At 40.1% G+C, this 10472-nt stretch overlaps 1 long non-coding RNA gene across 1 annotated transcript; it reads right to left on the bottom strand.

The window, feature by feature from the left end:
- Positions 1–1477: 1477 nt before the first annotated feature.
- Positions 1478–10182, bottom strand: LOC110219317 (uncharacterized). Its single transcript, XR_002327574.2, has 2 exons — positions 8454–10182; positions 1478–2412 (listed from the first exon to the last, which is right to left on the bottom strand). It is a non-coding gene; the product is annotated as an uncharacterized LOC110219317 (long non-coding RNA).
- Between the last annotated feature and the right edge of the window lie 290 nt (positions 10183–10472).

Below are 10472 nucleotides of genomic sequence, written 5' to 3'. Positions count from 1 at the left end.
TTAAACCTTCCTCCTCCCTCCACACCTTGTCATATACTCTAAGACCCAATGACACCACCATCCTTGTGGTTCCACACATAAGATACTCCACCTCCTGACTTCAAGCATTTTCACGGGTTGTCCCCCATGCCTGGAATGCTCTCTCTTCTGACCTCCACCTCCTGGCTTCCTTGGCTTCCTTCAAGCCTCAGCTGAAGTCTTACCTTCAGCAAAAAGTCTTTTCCCATCCTCCTTAATGTTAGTGTGTTCCCTGGGAGACTACCCCAAATCCATCCTGTTTATATCTTCTTTGTATATACTTGTTCTCAAGCTGTCTCTTTCATTAGACTGTGAGCCCCTTGAGAGCAGGGACTATTATTTTGGGGTTTTGACTTCTTTTTTTTGTATAACTATCACTTAGTACAGTGCCTGGCATATAATAGGTGCTTAGTAAATGTTAGCTGATTGACTGATTCTTGTGGAGAGGATGGAGAAATGTAGACTAAACAATAATACAATTAGATGGATTCAGAACTGGTAGAATAATCAGCTCAAAGACTAGTCATTAATGGTTTGATGTCAGCTTGGCAGATGGTCTCCAGGGCATCACCACAGGGATCTGTGTTTGGGCCCAGTGCTAGGTAACATTTTTATTAATGACTTGAATTAAGGTGTAGATGCCATGTTCCTCAAAGATGACACAAAACTAAACGGGAGAGCTAATATATTGAATGACTGAGCTAGGATATCAAATGGTCTCTTGACAGCCTAGAGCAGAGGTCTCCAAATTGTTTGATCATGGACCCCTATCAGTAAAACATTTTTGGGCATGTGCCACCAAAATATATTTATTTACTCTTAAAGTATTCGATATCCCACTGTGTAATTTACTCTTGTCCAACCCAAAGCAAAAACCAAGGCTGGGAGGTGGGGAATTGGGGGTGGGGTAGGTAAGGCTCTTATTCATTGGTCACTGCCCCAAGGTGCAAGGGTCACTCTCTAAAAGCTTCCTGCTATAGCCACAAGGTGATATGTGGATTAGGAGGTGAGTATGCTAGGGAGTGGGGAAGAGTAATTTTCCCATTGGCACCTATGCAGTTGCTGTTGTGACTACTTGGTTATGTTAGGTTGTAATTGCCCTGTGGGCTGATGCCAGAGCAGAAAGAGAATTGAACACAATAGTGGGAAGGGGCTTGAGTGGGGTAATATTGAGTGGATAGTGGGTAAGGGGTAGGTGCAATTGTATTGAAATAAATGAATAAATCATTTCTTTTTTTTCTTTTTTCTTTTTTGGCAATTGGGGTTAAGTGACTTGCCTAGAGTAACACAGCTAGTATCAAGTGTTTGATCTGAGGCCAGATTTGAACTCAGATCCAGCGCTCTATCCACTACGCCACCTAGCTGCCCTGAACAAATCATGTAAGTGATTACCATGGGCATGCAAAAAAGGGACTGGATTTGTTGTTTAGTCCTAAAGGGCAGAACCAAGAGCAAGAAGTGAAAGTAACATGAAGGCAAATTTAGGTTTTATGTCAGGAAAATACATCCTAACCATTAGAGCTATCCATAAGTGAACTGGCTGCCTTGGGAGGTTGTGGGCACCCCCGTGTTGGACATCTTCAAGCAGAAGCCGAACATCCATTTATTGAGACTGTAGCAGTGAGGACCCCTTTCAGCGATGGGTTGGACTCTGTGACCTTTGAAATCCCTTTGAACCCTGAAATTCTGTTATTTACAAGAGAAAGAGATGACAGAGACGGGGAAGCCCTGACATGGGCAGAATGAAGCTCCCTGTAGCTTCTTCTACCCAAAACATCCAGTAATGATGAAGTGAAATCATGGTTCTAGACGGAAGGGACCTCAGAGGTTAACTAGTCCAGCTCCCTCTTTTTGAAAATGGAGGCCAAGGGAGGTAGAGTCACTTCCTAATTAGTCTCCTTGTCTTAAGTCTCCCTCTGACCACTTTGATGAGACCTCCAAGTCTCCTTGGATTACAAGGCATGGGCCTTTGTTAAGAGAGAAGCTCTCACAGAAGGAGGCATGTTCCTAGCAGTCTGCTGAGAAGAGACCAAGGAATCCTCTGACTCATCCCAGTAACTGGAGCTGCCTCCAAGATGATTCGGAAGGGAAGACAGAGTCTTGATGGAGGAACCTTCCTTTCCCCTTGTGTCTATAAAAGCAAGCTAACCACCCTTTTCTTTTCCAGATTTTTCTCCCTCTTCGACTTCCAAACAAAAGTGCAGCAAGGGGTATTGGGACGGGAGATGGGAAGAAGATATCTTCCTTTTCTTCACCATGCCTGTGAGCAGAAAACAGTAGTTGTCTGAGTTTACTCAGATAAGACAGAGAGAGGAATTCCTGGACTTCCCATCCTGGTTGCCTTCTTTTGCCTTTGTATTTCCTCTTCTGAGCATAGATCAGGAATTAGATTTACTGAAAGGAGAAATAAAGTGTGTAAGCATTTATTAAGCACCTACTATGTGCCAGGCACTATGCTAAGCACTTTACAAATTACTATCTCATTTGATCCTCAAAAAAAAAATCCTGTGAAATAAGTGGTATTATTTCCATTTTACAGTTGAGGAAACTGAGGCAGACAGAAGTTAACTGACTTGCCTATGGTCACATAGCTAGTATGTATCTGAGGCCACATTTAAACTCAGGTCAGCCAAGTGGATGGAATTCTGGGCCTGAGATCAGGACGACTCCTCTTCCTGAGTTCAAATATGGCCTCAGACACTTACTAGCTGTGTGACCATAAGCAAGTCACTTCACCCTGTTTGCCTCCATTTCCTCATCTATAAAATGAGCTGCAGAAGAAAATGGCAAACGTCTCCAGTATCTTTGCCAGAAAATAAAAGACACACACACACACACACACACACACACACACACACACATACACACACACACACACACACACACACACACAAATCCAAATGGACTTATGAAGAACTGAACATAATTGGAAAACAACTCAGCAACAAACTTCCAGGTTTCAAACATCGTGTTCTATTTACTATGCCAACTAGCTTCCTCTGAAGATGGATGTTTCCAGTTGTTGGAGTTGTCTCTTAGGTAAACCTGAGTTATGAGTTCTTAAGTTTGAGAACTGGGTACAATCCTTCTAGAGGGAGAAAATTTCTTCAGCAGTGTGTAATTCAGAGAAGGAAGAGGACTGCCCTGATGCTAAAGGTCTAAGGCAATACCATGAAGGCCTAGGAAATATGGAACCTTGCCAGTCCTCCATGATATCACTTTGAGTTGCTAGGGTAGTGAGGTGCTAGGTGAACAAGTAACATTGTTCAACAGGCCTTCAAAATGTCTCTCCTTCTCATGGAAGTCTTATTGGACTGTTTTACTGCATTGTGTTTCTATATTTGTTCATAGATTTTGGTGAGTCATTTACATAAAGTCTGGCTGTCTCATGCCCAATATCCGTATTGTATATACACTGAGTGACTGTGTGGAAATTGAAGACGTTGTTACTTATTTTGGGGGAAACACAGACATGAGCTATACTTATGCTTTCTTCAGATTTCCCAGGAATTTTACTCTAGGGTAAAAGCAATGAAATTAGAGGTGATCCCTCAGGGGTCACACCCCAAGTATGGGACTTGGATCCATATAAGCTCATGAAATCCTTTTGGGCTATGGTGAACAGAGGGGAGAAGAGAGAAGAGGTGAAAGACAAGTGTGAGAAGAATGAAAAAGGAGAATAGAGAACACAGGAGAGAGGGAAAGTGGAAGCAAAGAAAGAAAATAAAGGATAGAAGAGACTGGGTACAAGACAGAAAAAAGCATAGAGAAAGGAGACAGAGGAGAGCCTGGACTGGTCTCATATGTGTCTAATACTCAGTCATATAGCATCAAGGGGTTTTCCAATGCTAGGCAGTCATATTGAAAGATCCGAAGGAAAGACAGACATAAGAAAGAGGAGAGAGGCAAGAGAGAAAGCAAGTAATCTAGTGTGACTGAAGCATCATGATGTTTGTGGAGGATTAAGCTATCCAAGTTTGTATAGACTGAATAGGAAGGAAGGTTGAGTAGAGGGGAATATTAGAGGCAGGGATGCCAGTTAAGAAGCTAGAGGAATAGTCCAAGTGACAGATAAAGAGGGGCCTGTACTAGGTTGGAGGCAATAGAAATACGAGGAGAGTGTCAACCAATTCTTCATATTCTCACAAACCAAACAAGAAAATAAGTTATAGACTGATGGAATTAAGTTAGATGTAGGGAAGAACTTTTAGAATTTAGTCTCTCCTTTTGCTCAGAAGTACGCTGACATTCTGATTGTGTAGATCCTCAAGGATTCAATTCAACCAATATTGAGGCCTCAACTCCATCGTTGACCAGTAATGAAGCCCTGCCCCGGGGCTGGCCAACAGCAAGACCCTGCTTCTGCTACCAGCAGAGAGGCCCTGCTTCCATAGCAACCCAGCAGCAGGCCTCCATCCCTGGAGAAGACCAGCAACAAAATCCCTCCTCCTGGGCCATCCACTACAAAGACTTTGTTACCGTAGCAACCTAGCAGCAAGGCCTCACCCCTGGAGCAGGTCAACAGGGATGCCCCACCCCCCAGTACAAGCCAGAAGGGAAGCCTACCCTCCAGAGAAAGCAAGCAATTAAGCCCTGATGCCCAGTGAAAGCCAGCAGTGAGACCCAGAGCCCCAGCAACAAAAAGATTGGAACAGTGAAGGACCAGAGCCCAACTCTCACATAAAAATACCAAGTCATAAAAAAGGCAGAAAATGAGCAAAAAAAACCAACAAAAAACAAAAAAAGAACTTGACTATAGAAAGTTACTGTGGTGATAGGGAGGATCACGGCATAAATTTAGAAGTGGACAATAGTGTCAACATGGTTACATGTGAAGCCTCATAGAAAAATGTAATTTGGTTGCAGGCCCACAAAGAATTCCTACAGGAGCTTAAAAAGAATTTTGAAAAGCAAATTAGAAGTGGGTAGAGCACCGGCCCTGTAGTCAGGAGGACCTGAGTTCAAATCTGGCCTCAGATCAAACACTTGACACTTACTAGCTGTGTGACCCTGAGCAAGTCACTTAACCCCAATTGCCTTAAAAAAAAAGAGAGAAGTAAAAGAAAAACTGGGAAAAGAAAAGAGAATAATGCAACAGAATCATGAAAAAAGAGTCAACAGTATAGGAAAAGATATACAAAAATTTACTGAGGAAAATAACTCCATAAAAAAAGAATTGGCCAAATGGTAAAGAAAGTACAAAATCTCACTGAAGAAAATAATTCCTTAAAAATTATAATTGATCAAGGAGAAAGTATTGCAAACAGAAACAATTAAAATATCATGGAGCTACAGTCATTATTACACAGGATTTGGCAGCTTCCACACTAAAGAACTGGAGGGATTGGAATACAATGTGCTAGAAAGCAAAGGAGTTAAGATTACAACCAAGAATAACCTACCAGGCAAAATTGAATGTAATCTTTCAGGGGAGGAAATGGATATTTAATGAAATAGAGGACTTTCAAGTGTTTCTTTCTTTTTTTTTTTTGGCTAGGCAATGGATTTAAGTGACTTGCCCAGGGTCACACAGCTAGTAAGTGTTGAGTGTCTGAAGTCAGATTTGAACTCACACCCTTCTGACTCCAGAGCTGGTGCTCTATCCACTGCACCACCTAGCAGTCCCTCAAGCATTTCTAATTAAAAGACCAGAGCTAAATAAAAACATTAATCTCCAAATACAAGATTCAAAGGAAACACAAAAAAATTAAAAAAGAAACAAGAAAGAGAAAACATAAGAAATCCAATAAGGTTAAGCTGCTTGTATTTTTTTTTATATGGCAAGATAAAATTTGTAACTCTTAACAACTTACTACCATAAGAGCAATTAGAAGATGTATATGTAGACAGAGGGTGTGGATATAAGGTGACTTTGATGGGATGATACCCAAAAAAACAAAATAAAAGGGTGAGAAAGAAAATTGCGTTGGAAGAAGAAGGAGGGGGGAGATTGAATGGAGTGAATTATCCAACATAAAAGAGGCATGAAAGAGCAATTATAATGGAGGGGGGAAATGGGGAGGAGGGAGGTGGCAGGCAAAGCTTAAACCTTATTCTCATCAAAATTGGCCCAAAGAGGGAATAACATATACACTAAGTTGGATATAGAACTCTAGCCTTATCCTATAAGGAAGTTCAGCAGCAAGAAGTCGAAAGAGAAATTCCATTTAAAACAACAATATAAAATACTTGGGAATCTACCTGCCAGGACAAACCCAGGAACTATGTAAATAAAACTATAAAACACTTTACACACAAATAAAGTCAAATCTAAACAACTGGAAAATATTAATTGCTCATGGGTAGGCTGAGCTAATATAATAAAAATGACAATTTTACTTAGATTATTCTATTTATTCTGTTCCATAGTGATCAAACTATCAAAAAAGTATTTTATGGAGCTAGAAAAAATAATAACAAAATTCATCTGGAAGAACAAAAGCTCAAGGATATCAACGAAATCAATGAAAAAAGAAATCTGAAAAAAGGTCTAGCCATAGCAGATCTCAAACTTCACTATACAGCAGTAATTATCAAAACAATTTGGTACCAATAACAATTGGCTAAGAAATAGAGTGGTGGATCAGTGGAACAGATTAGGTACAAATTACATTATAAGGTCAAAATGGGTATATGATTTACACATAAAGAGTGATACCACAAACAAAGTAAGAAAGCATGGAATAGTTTATCTGTCAGATTTATGGATAAGGGAAGAATTTAAGACCAAAGAAAACACAAAGAGCATTACAAAATGTAAAATAGATAATTTTGATTATATAAAATTAAAGAGTTTTTGCACAAACAGAACCAGTGCAACCAAAATTATAAGGAAAGCAGAAAACTGGCAGGGCGAGGAAATTTTGCAACAAGTATCTCTGATAAAAGCTTCATTTCTCAAATACATAGAGAACTAAGTCAAATTTATAAAAATACAAGTCATTCCCCAATTGATAAATGGTCAAATGATATGAACAGGCAGTTTTCAGACAAAGAAATCAAAGCTATCTATAGTCATATGAAAAAATGCTCTAAATCACTATTGATCAGAGAAATGAACATTAAAACAATTCTGAAGTACCACCTCACAGCTATCAGAGTGGCTAATATGACAAAAAAGGAAAATGTTGGATGTTGAAGGGGATGTGGGAAAACAGGGACATTAATTTATTGTTGGCGGAATCATGAACTGATCCATTCTGGAGAACAATTTGGAACTGTGCCCAAAGGGCTACAAAAACTATGTATACCCTTTGATCCAGCAATACCATTACTATGTTTATATCCCAAAGACATCAAAAAAGGGAAAATGATTTATTTGTACAAAAAACATTTATAGCAGCTCTTTTTGTGATGGCTAAGAATTGAAAATCCAAGGGATGCCCATCAATTGGGGAATGGCTAAACAAGCTGTGGTATATGACTGTGATGGAATATTATTGTACTATAAGAAATGACAAACAGGATGATTTCAGAAAAACCTGGAAAGACTTGCATGAACTGAAGCATAGTGAACAGAATGAAAAGAACGTTGAACATAGTTACAGCAACATTGTTCAAAGAATTGTAAGACTTAGCTATTCTCGGTAACACAATGATCCAAGACAATCCCAAAGGACTAAAGAGGAAGCATACTATCTGCCTCCAGAGAAAGAACTGATATTGATTGAATGCAGACTGAAGCATGCTATTTTTCACTTTCATTTTTTTCTTTTATTCAAGTCTTCTTGTACAAAATGGCTAATATGGAAATGTTTTACGTGATTGTACACGTATAACCATATCTTACCATCTCAGGGAAGGAGGAAAGGAAAAAGGGAGAGGGATAGAATTTGGAACTCAAAACTCTAAATAATCTTTTTTTAAAGTGGAAAAAAAGAAACTCATTAAATCCCTCTATAGTCATTTTTTACAAATCAACAAATATTAAGCTCTTGCTATGTGTAGAGCACTGTGCTATGGAAGAGATATAAAGCAGTCTCTGCTCTTACGGAACTTATAGTTAGGGGGTGGAGTTTGGCATATACATGAATAAAAATGATACTTTTTAAAATAAAGTTTATATTTTACTGATGTATAAACCCTCTCCACTAAGACAAAACAGCAACTCATCTGTAATTTATGTGGAGTTTGGCACATACATGAATAAAAATAGTACTTTTTTAAAATAAAGTTTATATTTTACTGATATATAAACCATCTCCACTAAGACAAAACAGCAACTCATCTGTAATTTATGATCTTAGAGAGTTTCCCCATACAATGGTTGCATAGCTAGTATGTGCCAAAGTAGGATTTGAATTCAGGTCTTTGCTACTCCAAGATTGACCTTCTGTCCACTAATCCATGTTGCCTCTCATAAGACATAATAATGCATGATAAGTGCAGCTGAGGGATGTAGACAAAAGGAATTCAAAGAGTAGAAAGTTTATTACCTTGTGAGGAGATCAGCTACGGTTTTCTAAAGGTAGCATATCAGTTGGGCTTTGAAGAATGGCTAGGATTCTGCAAGGAAAGGAGAAAGAAGATGGAGATCACAGATGTAGAGTTGGAAGTCAACCAGTCAACAAGCAGTTATTAGGTACAGTTATTACTTATTAGGTATGCCAGGAGGGCAGCTAGGTGGTGCAATGGATAGAGTGCCAGGCCTGGAGTCAAGACAATCCAAGTTCAAATCCAACCTCAGATACTTACTAGATGTATGACCCTGGGCAAGTCATCTAATCCTGTTTGCCTCAGTATCCTCATCTGTCAAAAGAGCTGGAGAAGGAAAGGTATCTTTGCCAAGAAAACCCCAAATGGGGTCACAACGAGTCAAACATGACTGAACAACAATAACATATGGCAGACACTGTGTTAAGTTCTGGGAATATAGACACAAACAGAAAGGACCTTTCATTCTGTTTGGGGAGTGGGGAGGAAGGGACAATACATAAACAAGAGCTGAAAAGTGAGGGAAGGGGGGGTGTGTGGTTTAAAGCACCCAGCTGGGGTCATGGAAAAGTCCTACAGAGATGAATCAGCAGTGCAGCCTGGAAGGGAATGAAGACATGGTTGGCCTGGACCTCTTCCTTAAAATGATGGTTCTGGGAGGAACCAGCTAATCAGAAAGAGAGGCCATAAGGGTGGATGGGAGTTCCAATGGAAGGGACCTCAAAGGAAATTGGCAAGTGGCTTATCCAAGGGCATAAAGGCGGTAAAGTAGCAGAAGAAGGTCCTCTGACACCCAGAACCAACACACATTGTCCATTGAATCATAGGACCTCTAAAACAAAGCTTTAGACTATAGAAGTATAGGAGTCAGACTAGTTGACTCCTCCAGGTCCCTGTAAGCTCTGGGTTTCCCTGAGTCAAAGGGATTGATGAGTACACAGCCTATTTAGCGGAAAAGGGAAAGGATAATTTCCTAACCTTGATGTGCAACTTGGAGCTCTATTTAGTGGCTAATGATCAAAGGGCCCTCTGTGGCCTCTGAAGCAGAGGGTTGGGGAAGCTTGAAGCTCCTAAAATGGCTTTCAATGTTGAGAAAGTCAAGCCACCGTAGTTAAATTTTACTAGTTAATCTGAAGGAGATCTCTCTGAAGTACTTTGTCTGAGCCTTTCGGGGCTAATTCATCCTGATAGTTGTTAGGCTGCAGTCTCAGTCCAAAAGTGAAATATAGAATCACTGCCACCTGCAGGTCAGGAATTGAAAAATGCCGTATGCTAATGAAGGTGCCCCCGCTGCTGACCTCCTGGTGTATTATGGGTAAACCTCCTGGTGTATTATGGGTAACACCTTGGCCACATTGTTGGGTTATCACAGCTCATTAGCTTTCATGGGACCTTCTCGACATTGCCTGGCCCATGTACAGTTTTGACAGGAGGATTATCTTAATTGGTATAGGTGGTTTAGGTGATACCACAACCTTAATGTCTAAACTCAGCAAGAATAACTGAGAGATGAGCAATGCAGCTTACAGAGCTTGGTCTCTACCTAGAGTGTTAAAACCCAGATTCTTTGTGACATGCTCTATGCCAATTGTGGTATAGTCAAGACTTCCTCTGAGTAGGCAACTATTGGCATCTCTGACACTCCTCTTAAGAGGAATTTAGAGCAATAGATGTTCAGCCGCTTCTTTGGGCAGACTTTGGATTAATAAAGTCTTGAAGTCCATTTCCCATGCCCCCAGAGCCTTCTGGAGTTAGTTTGAAGACGAGAGAGTAGAACAGGGAAAAAAAGGTCCCTGTATATTCTAAAATATTCATAACAGCACTTTTTGTGGTAACAAAGACCTGGAAACAAAGTGGGTGCCCATCGATTGAACAAACTGTGGTATATGAATGCAATGGAATATTATTGAGCTACAAGAAATGACAAATAGGAAGAATTCAAAGAAACACTGGAAGATCTGCATGAAGTCGTGCCGAGTGAAGAGAGAGATATCAATGAAAACAATGTGCACAAATGATTA

The sequence above is a fragment of the Phascolarctos cinereus genome, unplaced genomic scaffold (genome assembly GCF_003287225.1).
Source record: "Phascolarctos cinereus isolate Bilbo 61053 unplaced genomic scaffold, phaCin_HiC Scaffold_5;HRSCAF=322, whole genome shotgun sequence".
NCBI lineage: Eukaryota > Metazoa > Chordata > Mammalia > Diprotodontia > Phascolarctidae > Phascolarctos > Phascolarctos cinereus.
This window is presented reverse-complemented; position numbering and strand designations above follow the sequence as displayed.